Raw genomic sequence first — 19,213 nt, 5'->3', positions numbered from 1 at the left:
TATTTTCTTTACATACCATCATTGGTAGCCTAAAAAAAAAGAGTTTGTCTACTGCCTTGGAACTTCTCATTTAAACACGGACTTCTCCATTTGTGAAGTGTTTTATTCCAGGGTCATTAGTGACTGTAGGAACAAGTTAGTTTTAAAGTGATTGCTGCCACCCTCTTCCACTCCAGAGGCTCAAACCTCTGCAAAGTCATCCAAAGCCTCTACTGAGGCAAAAAAATTACAGAAGCGGTCTCCAACCTACTCCATATTCTGAGCCCACTCCAAAGATTCAGAAGTAATTGGATCTGACCTCCTCATTTCCAAACTTGAAACAGTCTGATCTCACATCCTTGGATCTGCCAACTTCTCAAATGAAGTCTCCAAGAATCCAGTCCCCAGGGTTTTCTGTTGAGTCTGTTTCTCCTCTGCTCCATTCATTCTTCCTTCCGTCCGGAGACCCTGAGGAGAGAATATCGGCCCCAGTCCACCACTTTCTCCATCAGGTTCTCTAGGACCCTTTCAGAAGCTGAAGTGGATAGGATGATGAGGAAGTTCTTCAGAGCTCAGATTCAGATGGGGATTATCCCGGCTCTGGCTCCCATTGGATCTGTGAGCCTCCCTTCTATGTCCCATGTGATTTCTCCTTCTCCACTCTGACTGACTGTTTTGGAGCCCTTGGACTTGAGAGATCCAATAGTGTTGATGCTGGATCCGAAAACAGCTATATCTTTGACTCTAACTGCTTCCTTGACTTGTTTGGTACCAATTCCTTTGTCCAAGTTGAGTCTCAATGCCAAAGCATCAGCACCAGGTTCAGGAGGCTGGGTTCTAGTCCGAGGTTGTCACAGCCATCCCTGCCCCTTGGACCTTTGGCATTGGGCAGCTCGGGTTCAACTCCCCCTTCACTGCACAGGTTCGGACAGGGTAGAAGCATGGTAGCATCAGCAGTTTCAGATCTGGTGCTATCAGCTATGGCGTCCCCTGGTCCTTCTACTTTTGTGATAGTGGAGAGGGTCTTCTTTTGTCCAAGAGACCTGACTTCTCTATTCTCTTTGGATCTTACAGCCCTGCCTCCTTCTGGTCCAAGTTCTGATCTTGTCAGGCCCATTTCACAGGGACAGCCATTCCCTTCAAGCATCCAGACAGTCCCCCTTGAGGACTTTACTCTCTTTTTGGATACCTCTCCAGATAATCCCACAGAGAGATTCCCTGAAAGAAAACATGAAAGAGGAGACACATAGTCTCCCTTTAGGAGTCTCTCAGTGAAGACACTGACTTTGATGAAGAAGAGAAGTCTCCCAGATCTCCACCAAATGATGTCTCCATCAGAGACATCTTAGAAATTCTCAAGCAAAAGGGTGGTTGGTCCCTGATACCCCCTCCCAAGAGGAGTCATTGTTTCTATATGCTTTTTGGTCTGGCCCATCTACATCTTGGTTGACTCCCCTGATAGTTGAGCTTATAGATCTAGTCTCTTGTCAGACGCGGAATGAACTGAATACTGTAGAACCCATTCCCCATCACCCTGATAAATTTCTGGTCCCACCTAAAGACAGGCTCCACTGGAACAAAGGAGTTCCTGTTGGTGGTATAGTTGTGGTGGCAGCCACAAAGAAGGAGCTGGCAGAGCAGAGCTCTTCTGTCCCTCCCCCCTGATAGAGAGTCCAGGGAGTTAGGCATTTTTGGGAAGCACTTTTTTGCTTCCGTGACCTTTGTCTTACAGTCTCTGAATTACTTGGCAAGTCTCTCAAGATTACAGCAGGATTTGACTAAGGAACTCTCAAATCCCTCTCCGAGTCCATGTCCATGGAGGAATACAATAAGTCTTCACAATTGGTCACTCTCTTATATATCTCATGCATCTGTGAGGCTAATTTCTCATGTTATGGAGGGTTACCGCACAAGTGGCGGGTTCAGAAATAACCATTAGGAGACATGCCTAGATGCACTTAATGCAACTTTGTGGAGCCTTTCAAGTCTTCTGTCACCAATGCTCCCTTTGATGGAAAGTCTTTGTGTAGTCATACTGTAAAGGAAATGCTTTCCCAGAGTGAACAGGATGGAAAGACCTTGTCTGCCATAGGGATATGCTTTTGTACCACTCAACAATCCTTGTCCAGGAATCAATGAGGAAGCAAGAAAATGTGATTTTGTAAGTACCAGGGTCCTTTCTCAGGATTCATGCAGGGATATCTCCCCCAAGGACAGAGGGTGGAAGTTCAAATGGAAGATTCAGTCCTTGTGGCAGAGGACGCCTGCAGAACCAGGGTTTCTGTGATTCCTTTTTGGATAAACCCTTTCAGCACTCCTGCAAGGTTGCCTGATTGCCCAGCTCTGGAGGAGGTCAGGGGGCAACACCTGGGCATCAACAACAAAAGATTCTTGGGTGTTAACAATCATGTCTAGAGGTTATTTCATAATATTTCTCAGATTCCCCCCACCAAAATAAAAAGGCTTCTCAGTTTCCCACCCTATCAGCGGGAGGCAGCAGCTCAAGAAATTCAAAAGCTGCTAGACAAAAGATTCATCTTGGCAGTCCCACCAGACCAGAAAGGATTCAGAACTTACTCAGGATTCTTTTAGTGCAAAAAAAAAAAAACGGACTTGAGATCAGTTCTGGATCTAAGCAAACAAAATCAAAATATGTGAAGAAGTTAAAATTCCAAATGGTCAGATGGTCATGGTTCAGTTCATTCTGCTGTTTCTATGTAAGGATGATTGGATCTGCTCCATTGAACTTCAGGATGTGTACTGTCACATCAGGATGAACAGATGATCCTAAAGATTTCTGCATTTTTGTCTAGGGGGCAGACATTGTCAGTTCAGAGCCCTGCCCTTTCGTCTCATCACACAACCCTGGGTCTTTACCAAATGTGTGGCAGTGATAGCAGCTCACTTGTGACTGCTGGAATTCCCAGTGTTTCCATACCTAGATGACTGGCTCTGCACCACTCCAACCAAGCATCTTTTAGAGAAATTCAGGGACTACTTGCTTCAGTTATGTCAGTCTCTCAGCATCTCAGTCAACATCTGCAAGTCTCCAACCTGTTCCAAGCCTGGAGTTTGTAGGTGCTCAGTTGAGCGCAGTCAGTCAGATAATCTTGCTTCCACCGCATCAAGTAAGCACCATCAGGTGCCAGGTGGAGCAAATTATTGCACACCCATCTCCCCCAGTCAGAAGTATTTTTCAGGCCCTAGGGTCAATGGTAGCTGCTATAATCTTAGTACCTGTGGCCCATTTCTGTATGTGCATTCTTCAATGGACTCTAGCTGTCTATTAGTCAATTCTTCACCAACTCTTGTCCTTTCTGGTCAAAGTTACTCAAATATGCAAAGACCATCTATGTTGGTAGATTCATTTGGATGCATTTTCCTAAGACCTCTCTCTTGTACTTCTTCCTCCAGTAGGATGTCTCCCATCTGTGATGGGGTGGCAATTTTGGGATGGATGATCCAAGGCACATGGTACTCAGAAGAGACCAATTCGCACATCAGTGTCCTAGAGATGAGAGCAGTTTTCCTAGCATTGCAGGCCTTCCAGGACTCCCTTCCTCTTAGGACAATTGCAGTACAAACTGGCAAGATGTCTGTGGTTTGGTACACCAACAAACAGGAGGACCCTATCTTATCACCTTTATCAAGAAACAGTGATAGTGTGGCAGTTGGTGATCTCCTTCAGTCACTTTCTTATGGCAATGCACATACCAGGGAAATCCAGTGTGCCTGCAGACAAACTCAGAGGGTCCATTCTGATTGCTTACAAGTGGTCTGTCTGTGGTGGAGAGCATTTTCTGTCATTGGGGCCAGCCTTGCAGTGGCCTGTTTGCATCTCCCCACAAGAAGTGCAGCAAATTCTTTACCCTATTGTCCCCTCCGCTGAAGTCACCAAGAGATGCTCTAGTCCATGTTTGGCCCTCCAGTCTCCTTTATGCTTAAACCCCTTTATCTCTAATTCCCAAACTCTTATAGAAGGCACATCGATTGAAGACCACAAATATCCTCTTTGACCACCTCTTCAAGTGTGGTTCCCCTTCCTTTGGTCTCACCTTCATTATCCACCAAGGATGTTGGACCCCAGTCCAGACCTGTTCTCTCATCTCTCAGGGATGGATCATTTGGACATTCCAGGCCTCAAATTGACTGCATAGTTTCCTCAATCCCACTGATAGACAACCCAGGCTTTCCTGTCCAATTCAACAGATACTTCTATCGTCCCACAAGGCCTCTACAAGGAAGATTTACAAAAGTAAGTGGAACCAATTTGTATTTGGGTTCTACAGGGAGAATTAGACCCCTTCCCTACTCTTGCTTCTACTGTACTAGAGTTTTTAGCATCTATTTTTCAAGACAAAGCTAGTTTCTTTCCTATCAATGTGCAGTTGACAGCCATATCTAACTTTCACTCAGATAAAAATGCTTCCTCATTAGCTTCTTCAAAATTGTGCAAGGCTTTACTCAAAGGTACTTTCTTGCTTAGGCCCCCAGTGAAGGACCCAACCCTCCCAATGGTTAACTCAGAAACCCTTTTAACTGCCCGGTAAATCTGATTTAAAATTTTATTCATGGAAAACTGCCTTTCTGGTGGCCATTACATCTGTAACATGAGATCTGATATTGTTAATCCTCGTTCATTCCTTACGCATGGGTATTGGTTCCGACCTCGGAACCGAGCTGGCCATTTTCCAAGCTCGCGTCAGCTTCAAACTCTCTAGCTAATCTCTTACCCACAATCCCCCTCTCCCCCCTCTCCCTGTTACCTCAGATTTAATTTGCTGTGTTGCCATTCGGTCATGTCAAGCTGCTTCTCTTGAGCTAAGTACAGTTGTTTGTTGTTTAATAACCATTTATTTTACTTTTCTGTCAGAAAAGTTTCTCTTTCATTGTCTCTTACCCTATCGCATCTAGCGATCATACTTTCTTCAGGTTTTTCTTCTCTTTTCTCTATCTTTTTACCGCAAGGTAAATTCCCCTTACCATCGTTGGTAATTCTTCCCTTTTTTCTCATACCTTAGGGTATTCTTTTGTACCATTGCTGGTACCCTTTTCTGCTTTCTATTTTAGCTATTATGGCAGATAAGAAAGGTAGTCTGGGGTTTAAACGGTGTTCTGATTGTGGACACAAACTACCTACTTCTGATGCACACTCTTTGTGTGTTTATTGTTTGGGGGCGTCCCATTTGTCTGTTGATCTGCCCTGTACAATTTGTGAGAATTTTTCAAATAGAACCTTGTTGGAAAGGAAAAATGAGCTGTTACTGAAGGGACTTCTTAAATCTCCCTTTTCAGAGGCTATTTCTGGGTCGGAGGCCTCAACCCCTCCTAGAGCCCAAAAGAAAATCTTGGATGTTCCTACCAAGGCTAAATCTTTGCCTTCGTCCCTGGCTGGGGACTCCTGCCAACCAAAACCTAAAAAGGCTAAAGTTTCGGCTCCGGAGCTCACTCATTCAGCCCCAGTGCTTTTGGTGCCTAGACCGTCGGCATCGAGGCCTTCGGCTCCATTAGTGATCTCGGCTCCATCCTCTCCTGCAGCCTTCACTATATCGGCACTGAGGGGTTCCTCGGTTCAGACTATTACCACTGTATCGGCACCGACCTTTCAGTGGGTGCAGACCCTGACCACATCGGCTCCGAGATCTTCCTCGGAACCGACAACTTTATTATTGACTCCAGTTTTGTTGGTTCCATCTTCGGTACCGACAGCCACTTCGGCACCAATCATCCCTGTGTCGGTGCAGACCATGACCTCGGCACCAATGACTTCTTCAGTGCAGACTCCCATAGTCCAGTCTCTCAGCACCGTTGTTCTCGGTGCAGACTGGTGAGATGGGCACCGAGTTTCCCTCTTCTGTGGACAGACCTGTTTCTCCCACAGTCTACGTGAGGTCCACTAGAAGTCTTTCCGAACACAATGTGTTGCATCTTGTGGACCAGGTACTCTTGACCAGAGGTATCCCACCCCCCAGGAACTATCCTTCCTTAGGAGGTGATCACCCATCTCCAAAGACCCCTTCTTATTCTCCTGTTTCATTGCCTTTGAAGTCCATGGATATAGCACAGTCTTCCCCTTCTGCGGTTCTCTTTATGGATCTCACTAAGGAACCCCAGTTGCCTTCATGGCAAGAAAGTTTTGCTATGACCCAGGATGTCAGTTGTGACACGCATAGTTTGCTGCTCCACAGCCATCCAGGGACTCTGGGTTGGCAGGCTGAGCCACTTAGGGGAGGGGTGACCCCTGTCCTAGACATTCACTCCTCTTCAGGTGGTCCAGCCTTCCAGCTGATGGCGAAGGCTTTCGCTGCTGCTGGCGATACTGGACTGTCTATCCCCCCGCCCTCCTCTGGTACACTGGATTCAGAAGTTGCACCGAGCGGACACCGGATGCAAGGTCCTCAGGACATATTCCCACAGGAAACCCCTTTTCCGCTGTCTTCCCCAGCTTCTCCCGCTGAGGAAGTTCACCGGAAAAGTTAGTGTAAGAGGAAGCACATGGACTCCACAGAGGAGTCCCTCACTGAAGACACAGATTTTGATGAGGGGGAAGGATCCCCTCGGTCACCCTCTGAGGTATCCTTTGATAATATCCTCGAAATCCTGAAACAGAGAGGTGACTGGCAGTCCTCTAATCCGACCTCTGAGGAATCTGTGTTCCTGCAGATCTTTCGCACCTGGCACCCTACCTACTGGGTTACTCCACCTGCCGATGAACTTGTCAGGCTTATCGTGCAGCGTGCGTGGAAGGCTCCTGACACCTTCAAAGCTATTCCCCGGAGGCCAGATAAGATTTTGTCCCCTCCTGCTACTGATCCCCATTGGTCAAAAGGTCTTCCTGTGGATGCTTTGGTGGTGGCGGCCGCAACAAAAAAGGATCTGACAGAAGAAGAAAGCCAGACTGTCCATCCGCCTAACAAAGAGTCCTGGGCCCTGGACAGGATAGGGAAGCGCACCTTTGCATCAGCGACATTTACTATTAGGTCCCTGAATTATATGGCACACTTTACCAGGCTTCAAAGGGATCTGATTTCTGAGCTCTCTGAAACCTTGGCTGGTGCCATGTCTGATGAGGTCCATGACAAAGTGGCCTCTCAGCTGGCTACCATTGAGTCAATATCTAACTCCTCTATGCGACTGATATCTCATGCATCAGAAGGAGCAGCTAGAGCAGCGGGTTCAACTGCAGTCTTAAGATGACACGCATGGATGCGTTTGTGCAATTTCGCGGAACCCTTTAAGGCTTCCTTTCTTAATGCTCCCATTGAGACCTCCTCGTTGTTTGGATCCAAAGTTAAAAGCACACTGGCCAGATGTGAGCAGGACGGTAAGACCCTTTCTGCCATAGGTGTCCGTTATTCTTCCCCTCAACGTGCTTTCTGCTGAAACCAAAAGAGTGGGAAGATATGGTTCAAAAAATCTCAGGGTCCTTTCCGTGACACACAGGCCGAGTTCGCCCTTAGAGGCAGAGGGGGAAACTCTCAGGGAAGACACTCTTTTTGGGGCAGAGGGGGTCTGCGTAACCAGGGTCCCAGGGATTCTTTCCCTGGCCAATCCTACCAGCGCTCCCGAAGAGTGGCCCAACTCCTTTCCTCTGGAGGTGGTTGGGGGACATTTCTCCTTGTACCCTTCTGCCTGGCTAACCATCACCACCGATTCATGGGTACAAAGGATTATAACCAGAGGTTATCATATCCCCTTCGATCTTTGTCCCGTTCCTTCAAAAAACCTTCCTGATGTTCCACCCAGTCAAAGGGAAGAAGCAGCATTAGAGATAGAAAAGCTGCTAAGAAAGAGAGTCATCCAAATAGTCCCTCCAGACCAGATAGGATCCGGATTCTACTCAAGACTGTTTTTGCTGCCAAAGAAAACCTGGGACCAGAGACCAATTTTGGATCTCAGTGTATTGAACAAGTTTGTGAAAGTACAAAAATTCCGGATGGTCACAATACAGTCTATGCTCCCACTTTTGGAAAAAGATGATTAGATGTGCTCAATAGATCTTCAAGATGCGCACTACCACATAAAAGTGGACAGGCCATCAAGTAGATTACTGCGCTTCCGTGCGGGAGACAGTCACTACCAGTTCAGAGTACTGCCCTTCGGACTCTCTACAGCCCCCAGAGTGTTCACTAAGTGCATGGCAGTTGTCACAGCTCACTTGCGACTTCAAGGATTCCAGGTGTTTCCATACCTAGATGACTGACTCATTTCCGCCCCCACCAGACATCTATTGGAAGAAGTCCTGGCATACTCTCTCCTCACTGCACAAAGGCTAGGCATAACCATAAACTGGCAAAAATCCAATCTCACCCCATCTCAGTTGACAGAATTCATAGGGGTTATCTTGGACACAAAGAACTGCAGAGCTGCCATTCCAGAGCACAGAATTTTAAGGATAAAGCAACAACTGATTCCAATCCTTTCAAGGGAGAAATCCATGGCTCACTTGGTTCTACAGCTGTTGGGTTCCATGGCAGCCTCCATCACCATTGTCCCCTTGGCCAGGTTTCATATGAGGCTTCTACAGTGGCTACTGCTCACCCAATGGTATCCCTTTCAGCCATGATTCAAGTAACCCACAGGTGCAAACAGGATTTAAATTGGTGGATGACACACAATCTGTCACAATGGTCTCACCCTTTTTTCCCCCAGCAACCCAAGGCCACAGTGACCACGGATGCCCCCCTGATGGGGTGGGGCTATGTTAGGGACAGACAGTCCAAGGCACTTGGTCCGAACTGGAGGCCCATCTGCATATAAATGTTCTAGAGCTGAGGGCGGTGCTTCTGGCATTGCAAGCATTCCATTCCCTGCTACTGTCTGGGACAATTGCGACTCAGTCAGACAACATGGTGGTGGTCTGGTACATCAACAAACAAGGTGGAACTAAATCTTACCCCCTTTGTCGAGAGGCCATGAGGATATGGCAATGGGCGGTGGCTACCAACCGTTTTCTTCTAGCAACGTACATTCCTGGGAGTTCCAACGAGATAGCAGACAGTCTCAGCAGGTGCATTCTTCAACCTCACGAGTGGTCTGTGAATCTCTTGATAGCGGCAGAGATCTTCCACCGCTGGGGCCGTCCTTGCTGCGACCTCTTTGCATCCCTGACCAAATACAAATGCAGCAACTACTTTGCCCTGATTTCCCCCTCCAGGACAGTCACCCTGGGACGCTCTAGTCCACGATTGGCCCTCGAGTCTTCTTTATGCATTCCCACCCTTTCCCCTCATTCCCCAGTTTCTGAAGAAAGCCCATCGGTTGAAGAGCAAGTTTATCCTCATAGCTCCATATTGGCCTCGACAGATTTGGTTCCCCTTCCTTTGGCCTCACCTACTAGATCGACCATGGATTCTCCATCCAACCCCGGGGTTGATCTTACATCCACAGAACCTGATTCATCCCGACTTGAACAGCCTGAAGCTCACAGCTTGGCTACTCCAGTTCCCTTGATTGCCAGGCAGAATGATCTTTCTTTACCAGTACGTGACATTCTCATTGCATCTCATAAGTCTTCCACTAGAATTACTTATCTGAGCAAATGGAAAAGATTTACCTGTTGGCTGAAAGATAAACAAGTAGATCCCTTCTCAGCACCAGTGTCGTTAATATTTGACTATCTGGCCAAACTTTTCCAATCGGGTCTATTGGCCTCTACCATTAGAGCTCATTTGGCTGCAATTTCTAATTTTCATGAGGGTGTCCAAGATTCCTCTCTTGTGTCCCACAAATTGTGGAAGACCTTCATAAAAGGTGTGAATCATCTGAAGCCAACTTTTAGAGAACCTATTCAACCATGGGATTTATCATTAGTTCTACAAGCTCTGACAATGCCACCTTTTGAACCAGCCTCTTCTTGCAACCTCAAGCATTTGTCATGGAAAACCTTGTTTTTGGTCACCATTACTTCTGCCAGACGTATTTCTGAGCTTCAAGCTTTATGTATCAAAAGTCCATACTTGATTTTTCATAGAGATAGAGTGTCTCTGAGAACTAATCCATCATTTCTGCCAAAAGTGATCTCTCAAATGTCCATTAATCAAGCCATTGAATTGCCAGTTTTCTTTCCCAATCATTCAAACAGAGGAGAGTATTGCCTACATACCCTAGATATCCACAGGCAAATCCGTTTTTACTTAAACAGGACTAGGTCCTTTTGTAAATCTGACCAGTTATTTTTGGCCTTTTCTGGACCTAGATTAGAATCTGCTGTTGCTAAGGTTACATTAGCTAGATGGTTGAAGGACTGTGTGACCTTCATTTATACACAAAGTAATATCTCATTGCCTACTATCATGAAAGCTCATTCAACAAGGTCGTTGGCAACTTCTGCTGCCTTCCATGCCAGAGCTTCTTTACATGACATCTGTGCAGCTGCAACTTGGGCTACGCTACCTTCATCAATCGTTACAAATTGGATTTGGCCTCTAGGGGAAGAGCATCTTTTGGTTCTATGGTGCTCAGGAATGTCCTTCCATGAGAGCCTCCCAGGAATAGAGTTAGCTGGGGACTCTGTCCCATGTGTAAGGAATGAACGAGGATTAACAATATCAGATGAAGTTATGTCTTACCATAACGTTCCATCTGTATTGTTGATCCTTGTTCAGTCATTACGACCCTCCCTCCTTCCCCCTCCTGTGGTTTCTAGTGGATCTCACCATCCGGTTCTGTTAGGTTATTTGACCAGAGGTAGCATCTACCTTTTTTGACTTACAAACTTAATCTGAGGTAACAGGGAGAGGGGGATTGTGGGTAAGAGTTTAGCTCTAGAGTTTGAAGCTGACGCGAGCTTGGAAAATGGTCGGCTCAGTTCCGAGGTCGGAACTGATACCCATACGTAATGACTGAACGAGGATCAACAATACAGATGGAATGTTATGGTAAGACATAACTTCTTTTTTCTGCATACCAGGCTCTCTCTTCCAAATCTCCTTATCTTGTTTTTTTACAAAGACAGGGTTACCTTATGGACCAATCCAACTTTTTTTTGCCAAAGTAGCCTCCAAAATGAATATTAATCAGGACATTCATTTGCCTGTTTCCTTTCCCAACATTGCTAACAAAAGAAAATACATGCTCTGTCTTTGGATGCAGATAGGCAACTATGTTTTTATCTACATAGAACAAAAGATTTCAGGGAGTTAGAGAAATTGTTTGTCTCCTTCTCCCCAGACAAGTTGTGTTCACCACTTTCTAAAATTACCCTAGCCAAATGGCTTACTGATTGCTTTTCTTTTGTTTACAGTCGGCAAGATCTGTCCCAACCCAGGCTTCCTGGAGCACATACCACCACGTCCATGGCTACTTCCTCTGTTTTTTGGTCTAGAAATTCTGTTGATGACATTTGTGCAACTGCTACCTGGTCTAATGCTCATACCTTTATTGCTCATTACCAACTGAATTTGACTTCCAAGAGCCTTTAGCTCTGCAGTATTCTGGAATATCCTTCCTTGAGGGCCACCCAAGGTCCATGTAGCTGGGGACTCTGTCCCAGTCGTTAAGGAACTAATGAAAAGGATAACATCAGATATTAGTTATGTACTCACCATAACTATTCATCTGTGTTGTCCATTTTTATTCTTCCTCAACTCCCCATCCTCTTTCCCCCTTCCTATTATCTCCTGTATTGAACATATGATTATTGTGGGACCTCTGCTCCAGATTTGAGCCCCAGTTCTGCTGCTACTATTACTTTGTTTAAAATTAGGGTTAATTATTCCTAATAACTTAAAAGACAGGAAATTTGATCTGAGGAATAGCAGTTTGACTAGGGTAGAGGGAGGAGCTTGAGAGTTAGATCTAAGAGTCTAGTAAATGCATCCAAGTCAGATCTGAGATCAGATGTGGTACCTAGTAGTTGAGGAAGAATGAAAATGGACAGCACAGATGCATAATTATGTTGAGTGCATAACTTTAATGTTTATCATTCTCACTACTGTCATAGCCTCTTGGCTATATGGGTTGCATCCCTGTCTAAGATGCAACAGCTAGCCAGTTTCATAAAGCTCTGGCTTCCTCCCACACCTACTGTGACTGATGATTGAACAGTCCCTTGGAGGGATATCAGCAGTGATAGTGTAGGAATCCTCAGTAGTTTCTTGCCCCATCAAGAGAAAGTATCTCTGAGGCTTGACAAACGCAACAGTCAGCTTCATACTTCATTTCTGGGAAATATATCACCACAAGAAACCCTTCCACTCAGAAATTTTTGCACTGTATAACTAAGAGCGGCATTTATTTCCCTTTTATCAAACCCAATATTTTTTCACAGTATAGTAAATTTCCTGTCAGGAATTGCTGTTTTAAGCTTTGTGCTTATTTTGTATTTTGGGGGTAGTTTTTGTGGTACGTTTACTGTTTGTGAAGACTTTTAAAGTATTTTTGTAATTTAAGGACTGATAAGTGCTTTTACTGAGCAGAAAATGTTGTGATGATTCTTAGTGCTTGTGTACACTTTAACAACTTACCTGATTTATTTTTCTGTCAGTTTGCTTTGGCGAAAACTCCTTGGTTTCTGACAGATTTTCTGTTTTTGCCTGCACTTTTACAGAAAAGGGGATTATGTGGGGAAGTGTAAGTGTCTGTTTGCTGCTTGTGACCCCTTGTCTGACAACCTACCTTCTGACTGACTTGTTTCAGCACTGCTTTCTAACATTCAGAACTCTTCCTTGACTGCAACATGGATTCTTATTCCAGTCCTGATGCTCAGATAATGCCTCAGGTTTTTAGTTAGTAGACCTGTAGTGGTCAGCCATTGTTCCTTAGACCACTAACTTGCTTCTCCAGGTTCTTCTGGTGTAGTCCTTCAGCCACCTTGGAATAGGGGACAGCCATGTTGTCTTTGGCTCTTCTAGTGCCTGATTCAGGCATGGCAGAACCATCTTCTTTGGATCTGGGAGACTTTCCAGGAGGTGTTTCTCAGTATAAATGGGGAAAAAGAGATTTTGACAGGACTGAGTTGCTACCCCCTCATTACTCTTCTTTCGGGATGTTACCTGCAAGGAAAAAGTCAAAGGCCATGGTTTCTGTTTAGATCTACTTTTATATCGCAAAACTCACAATACCAAACGTTATTCTTCGAAACAAAAATAACTAATACTGAAAATCCCGAAGAGACAATTTTTCTCAGGGCAGGTAAACACATGCCCAAAAGTTAATGTAACCAGAATGGACTATGTAAAACCCACCAAGGTGGGGTGTTGCACCCCCCACCCCACCAACTATATGCACCAACTCCAAGATTGCACTACAGTGGAGAAAAGGGCATATTTCCTCATGTTGGGCAAGTGTTTACTTGCCCTGGGAAAAATCGGCACTTTAAGATTTCCAGTATTCGTTATTTTTGTCTCTGGAAAATAAAGTTCAGTGTTGTAGGTTTTGTGATATAAAAGTAGATGTGTGTTCATAAAGATGGATGTTAAGTTGTCAATCTCGCCTTCATTCTTGCTTGATGGGTTCGGAGCCGATCCCTCGGCTCCGACTCGGCACTTGCTTTAGCTCGAGAACTCCTTTTACCAGCTCGAGGCAGCCCCATATCCCATGATGCAAGGCAGGAAGTACCCAGATCTCATTTGCCGCTTCGCTTGGGAGGTCTTCTCTTTACCAGCTCCTGGTAAGTAGTTCACATTTGTGATATTTAAGCCCCTTCTTTTAGTTAAAACTAATATTTTTGATAGTTTAATTTAATCTTAACCTTTTTCTGACAGAAATCCCTGTCTCTTTCAATTTTTTTAGTCAGTCAATTTTCCCTATCCCATCCCCCCCCTGTTAGGGTGTGTGTGTTGGTGTTTTTTACTAAATACCTCTTGGTATTAGTTTAATTTATTTTGACTGGTGTGTGTGTGTTGTGTTTAGGCACCATGTCTAAGGAGAGGGTTTCAGGTTTTAAGAAGTGTGACTCGTGCTGTCAGAAGATGTCTCTGACAGACGGTCACACTTCTTGCCTGTACTGTTTGGGCCCTCTTCACCTGCAGGACTCCTGTGCTATTTGTCACTCCTTCAGCCAGAGAGTCCTGCAGGAGAGACGCAATAAGTTGATTCTCAGGGGTCTTCTTAAGCCGGAGGGCTCTCCGGCTAAGTCGGCTCCACAAAAATCAACAAAATCTGCCAAGGCCCAGGCTTCTGTTTCTAAGCCTGCGGCCTCGGCTCCGACTCGTATAGAGTCGAGATCGGCTCCGGCTGGAGCCGATTCTGGATCCACAAAGCTTTGGCCGATGGCTATCGGTGCCGAATCTGCTGACCACTGTGGTGTCGGCTCCGATCGGCTCCGACACCCACGTGGCACGGGCATCGGTGTCGGCTCCGGTCGGCTCCGACACCCACGTGGCACAGGCATCGGTGTCGGCTCCGATCAGCTCCGACACCGTTACCTTGGTAGCTGTATCGGCTCCGGCTGGGGCCGATACATCGAGACGTTCTGCCGGCTCCGAGAAATCGGTGCCGACAGGATCAGTAGTATCGGCTCCGGTGGCCCATTCCAGGAAGAGGTCGGGGGCTCCTTCCTTGGTGCCGGTACTTTTCGCTCGGCCGCCTCTTCTATCGGAACGGAGCCATCGGAGCCGATCTTCAAGGTCATCCAGGTTGTCAGATCATGACCTAGAGAGAGTGGTCAGTAGATTGCTCAAGTCACAGGTACTGGCCCAAATGCTACACAGTCCGTCTCAGCAGACGACTGTTGGTCCACACCCCGTTACAGTTCCTCCTTCGACTCTACCCCAGAGTTTGGAGTTGGAGTCTTCGGGCATGGTTACTGCTTCGGCTGGAGGACGGATACCTCCTTCTGTCCCTTCAGCCCCTACTCTTATCTCCTCTTCCTTAGAGGGATTCAGTGGTCGGGCTTCCATGGTCTCCTCCGAGGGGGTGAGTGGCATCGGACCCTTGTCCGAGCCCGCTCTTCCCCTTGGAGCCTCGGCCTTGGTGAGCTCGGCTCCGACATCTGCCTCGGAGGCTTCCCTTTCGGTGGCCCCTGGAGTTCCTAGCTCTTTGGAGCGGGTTCTCTCGGACCTGCCTGGGAGGGGAGCATTCGAGGTGATGAAGAGTGTACTGGCCACTGGTATCAGTCAGCAGTCTCTTCCCGTAGCTCCTCCCTCTATTGTACCTGTTGACATCTCTGCCACTTCTCTTGCTATAGGACCCAGAGATCCTCCGCCTCAGGTTTCCCCATTGGGAATTTCCCCCTCTTCCGAGGATTCTCCTGATGTTTCGGGAGATCCTCCTAGGAGGAGGACTTGTAAGAGGAAGCATGTAGACTCCCCTGAGTCTGTCACTTCGGATACTGACTTTGATGAGTCAGAGGGATCCCCTAGATCCCTCTCTGAGGATGTCTCTTTCTCAGACATCCTAGAACTTCTGAAACAGAGGGGAAACTGGCCCACCAACAATCCCTCTGAGGATGAGTCAGTATACCTAGAGGCGTTTGGATCTCGGCCCTCCACCTCCTGGGTGTCTCCGCCTTCGACCCCTTATGCAGGTTATTGCACGAAAGGCGTGGACAGCTCCTGACTCTGTAGAGCCAGTCCCTAGGAGGCCTTCTAAATTTATCACTGCCCCTAGTGACAAACAATTCCTTACCAAGGGTGTCCCCGCTGATGCCATGGTGGTGGCTGGCCACCAAAAGGAACTTGCAGATCCTTCCGTGCCCGTCCATCCTCCTAATAAGGACTCTAGGACCATGGATAGGTACGGCAAGCGGATGTTTTCCTCAGCGACCTTTGCTATGCGTCGCTGAATTATCTTTGTCACTTCACCAGACTCCAGAGAGATATCCTGAAGGAGCTGGGAGAAGTAGTTCAGGATCCTACAGCTGCAGGGGCTCAAGAAAAGATTGCTTCGCAGCTAGGAACCCTCAATTCCATTGCTAACTCCTCCATGCGGCTAATATCTTATGCTGCGGATGGAGGCAGTAGACCGCAGGCACAGGTGTGGCTCTTAGACGCCAAGCCTGGATGCGGCTATGTGATTTTGCGGATCCCTTTAAGGCGTCCTTCACAAATTCTCCCTTTGATGGGTCAGCTTTGTTTGGCCCTCAGGTGAAGGAGACCTTGACCAGGTGTGAGCAGGACGGCAAGACTCTTTCTTCTGTTGGAGTCCGTTTTCCACCCCTTCTAGGCCTTATCCCAAAGGACAGAAGGGTGGGAAGATGTGGTTCCGTAAATCCCAAGGAGTCACGCCGATTCACGTGGTCAGTTTACCCCTAGAGGCAGAGGGGTAACAACAACAGCGCCGCTCTAGAGGCAGAGGGGGTCCAAGAACCAGGGCAACAGGGAGTCTCTTCCTGAGAAGCCTTTTCAGCATCCCTGAGGTGTTGCCCGGCTGTCCCTCCTTGGAGGCAGTCGGGAAGATTATCACTGTACCCAGAAGCCTGGCATTCCCTCACTCAAGACAGATGGGTACAGTCGATCATATCCAAGGGTTACATAATTCCTTTCGAGGAAAGTCCCTTCCCCTCAAGTTCCCTTCCAGATGTACCACCCGGTCTAAGGGACATTGCAGAGTTAGAAATCGCAAAACTACTGCAAAAGAGCCATTCAGCCAGTTACAATAGACCATTCAGAGCCGGAATCTACTCAAGGTTCTTTTGGTCCCCAAAAGACGGGAGACTGGAGACCAATATTGGATCTCAGCAGACTCAACAAGTCTGTCAGGAAGACAAGATTCGAATGGTCACTCTTCAGTCAATTCTGCCCTTCTTACAGAAGGACAACTGGATGTGCTCAATAGATCTTCAGGATGCGTACTATCACATCAAAATTCACAGACACTCCAGGAGATTTCTCCGCTTTCGGCTGGGGTCCAGTCATTTCCAGTTCAGAGCCCTGCCCTTTGGTCTCACTACAGCCCCAGAGTGTTCACCAAATGCATGGCAGTGGTCACGGCTCACCTGAGACGTCAAGGATTCCAGGTGTTTCCGTATCTCGACGACTGGCTCCTGTCAGCCACCACCAGGCATCAGCTTATACAAGCCAGGGATTACACAATAGACCTTTGTTCTCATTTGGGCATCTCAGTCAACTTGAAAAGTCATCCTTATCGCCCTGCCAGTCTATTACCTTCATAGGCGCAAACTTAAACACTGTTCGGATGTCAGCTACCCTTACAGAACAAAGAGTTTCAGACATTCAGACTCATGTCAGGATCATTCTGGCCAGCAAGAAAGTACAGGCCAGAATGGTTCTAAAGGTATTAGGTCTCATGGCTGCGGCCATCACTCTTCTTCCCTGGCTCGATTCTACATGCGCCTCCTTCAGTGGATGCTGTTCACACAGTGGTCATACCAGCAGCTCCCAATGCGTCACCAGATTCTGGTGACACAAACATGCAAAGAACATCTTGCTTGGTGGATCACATCGTCTCAGGTTCACCAAGGCAGATGCTTTGTACCTCCGTCCCCGATAGCCACTGTCACCACGGATGCCTCCCTGATCGGGTGGGGGGGTCATTATCAGGGCAGGATGGTTCATGGGACGTGGCAACCGCTCGAGTACCATCTGCACATAAATGTCCTGGAGATGAGAGCAGTGCTTTTAACGTTGCAAGCCCTCAACGACTTTCTTCCCGTAGGGACAATTGCAGTCCACACAGACAACATGTCTGTAGTTTGGTATATCAACAAACAGGGCGGAACCAAGTCCTACCCCTTGTGTCGAGAAGCTCAGACTATGGCAATGGGCGATCTCCTCTCATCGGTTTCTGGTAGCAACGCATATCCCTGGGAAAACCAACATTATAGCGGACAGATTGAGCAGAGCTATTCTCATGCCTCACGAGTGGTCTCTCAAGCAATCCGTAGCGGAAGAGATTTTTCTGGAATGGGGTCGTCCATGTTGCGTTCTTTTTGCTACTCCCCAAAACAGCAAATGTCCAGACTTCTTCAGCCTCTTCCCTCTATCAGGCCATCCCCCCAGAGACGCTCTGACCCAGGATTGGCCCCAGGGACTTCTCTATGCCTTCCCTCCATTTCCTCTGATCCCTCAGGTGATCCAGAAAGCTACCGTTTTGAGAGCCAAATTGATTCTCATTGCCCCTTATTGGCCTCGACAAGTTTGGTTCCCGTTCCTCCATCATCACCTTTTGGTGCAGCCGTGGCATCTGGACCCAGTGCCAGATCTACTGATTCACCAATCCGGTCAGCTGCACCGGTCAATCCCTTCTCTCAACCTCACAGCATGGTTGCTCCACTTCCTTCCTAGCCAGGCTTCCTTTGATCTCTAACCCAGTTAGAGATATCATAGTAGCTTCACTAAAATCCTCTACCAGGAGGATTTACACGAGCAAATGGAAACGTTTCTCTTATTGGGCTAAGGCCCAAAATATTGATCCTTTTACTGCCCCTGTTCAGGCAGTTCTGGACTTCTTAGCAGAGATTTTTCATGCAGGCTCCTCTTCTTCCACAGTCAGAGTTCAGTTGGCTGCTATTTCTAATTTTCATGTTGGAATAGCAGATCATAATATTATGTCCCATAGGCTCTGCAGGGCCTTCTTGAAAGGAATTTTCCTACTAAAGCCTCCAATCAGGAATCCTCCTCCTCAGTGGGATCTAAATTTAGTGCTGACATCCTTGATTCTTCCCCAATTCGAGCCAGCTGTTTCTTGTTCCCTGAAATATCTTTCTTGGAAAACTTTATTCCTAGTGGCTATTACATCTGCCAGGAGGGTGTCTGAACTTCATGCTCTTTCGGTTCGACCCCCCTATTTGATTTTTCACAAAGACAGAGTATCTTTGAGAACTAATCCATCATTTTTACCTAAGGTCGCTTCAAAAAACAATCTGAATCAATCCATTGATCTACCTGTATTTTTTCCTAACTATTCAGATAGAGCTGAACAAAAGCTACATTATCTTGACGTCCACCGTCAGCTTAGATATTATTTGGACAGAACAAAAAAATTTAGGAAATCTGATCAACTTTTGTTTCCTATGCGGATAATAAAAAAGGCCTTCCTGTTTCTAAAGTGACATTGTCCAGATGGCTTTCTTCGGTCATCACTGAAATTTATACGATCAGGGGAAAACAGCTGTGCTCAAAACCTAAAGCACATTCAACTAGGAGTTTAGCTACTTCTACAGCTTTTCAAGCTAGACTGCCTTTGGACACTATTTGTGCAGCGGCCACTTGGGCCACTCCTCATACTTTTGTTTCCCATTACAAATTGGACTTGGCCTCCAGGGACAGAGCCAGTTTTGGCTCTACAGTCCTCAAGAGTTTGTTCCATTGAGCCACCCAGGATAGAGGTG

At 46.8% G+C, this 19,213-nt stretch overlaps 1 protein-coding gene across 2 annotated transcripts in view; it reads left to right on the top strand.

Moving 5' to 3' along the window:
* The window catches only part of SGK3 (serum/glucocorticoid regulated kinase family member 3), a 3,149,190-nt gene that overhangs the window by 1,191,213 nt on the left and 1,938,764 nt on the right, over nucleotides 1-19,213 (top strand). The gene's annotated exons all lie outside the window — the stretch shown is intronic.

This window comes from Protopterus annectens, chromosome 3.part1, assembly GCF_019279795.1.
Source record: "Protopterus annectens isolate FY-2018-M chromosome 3.part1, PAN1.0, whole genome shotgun sequence".
In the NCBI taxonomy this organism is placed as follows: domain Eukaryota; kingdom Metazoa; phylum Chordata; order Ceratodontiformes; family Protopteridae; genus Protopterus; species Protopterus annectens.
The sequence above is the reverse complement of the archived record's forward strand: the minus strand, read 5'-3'. Positions and strand labels throughout refer to the sequence as shown.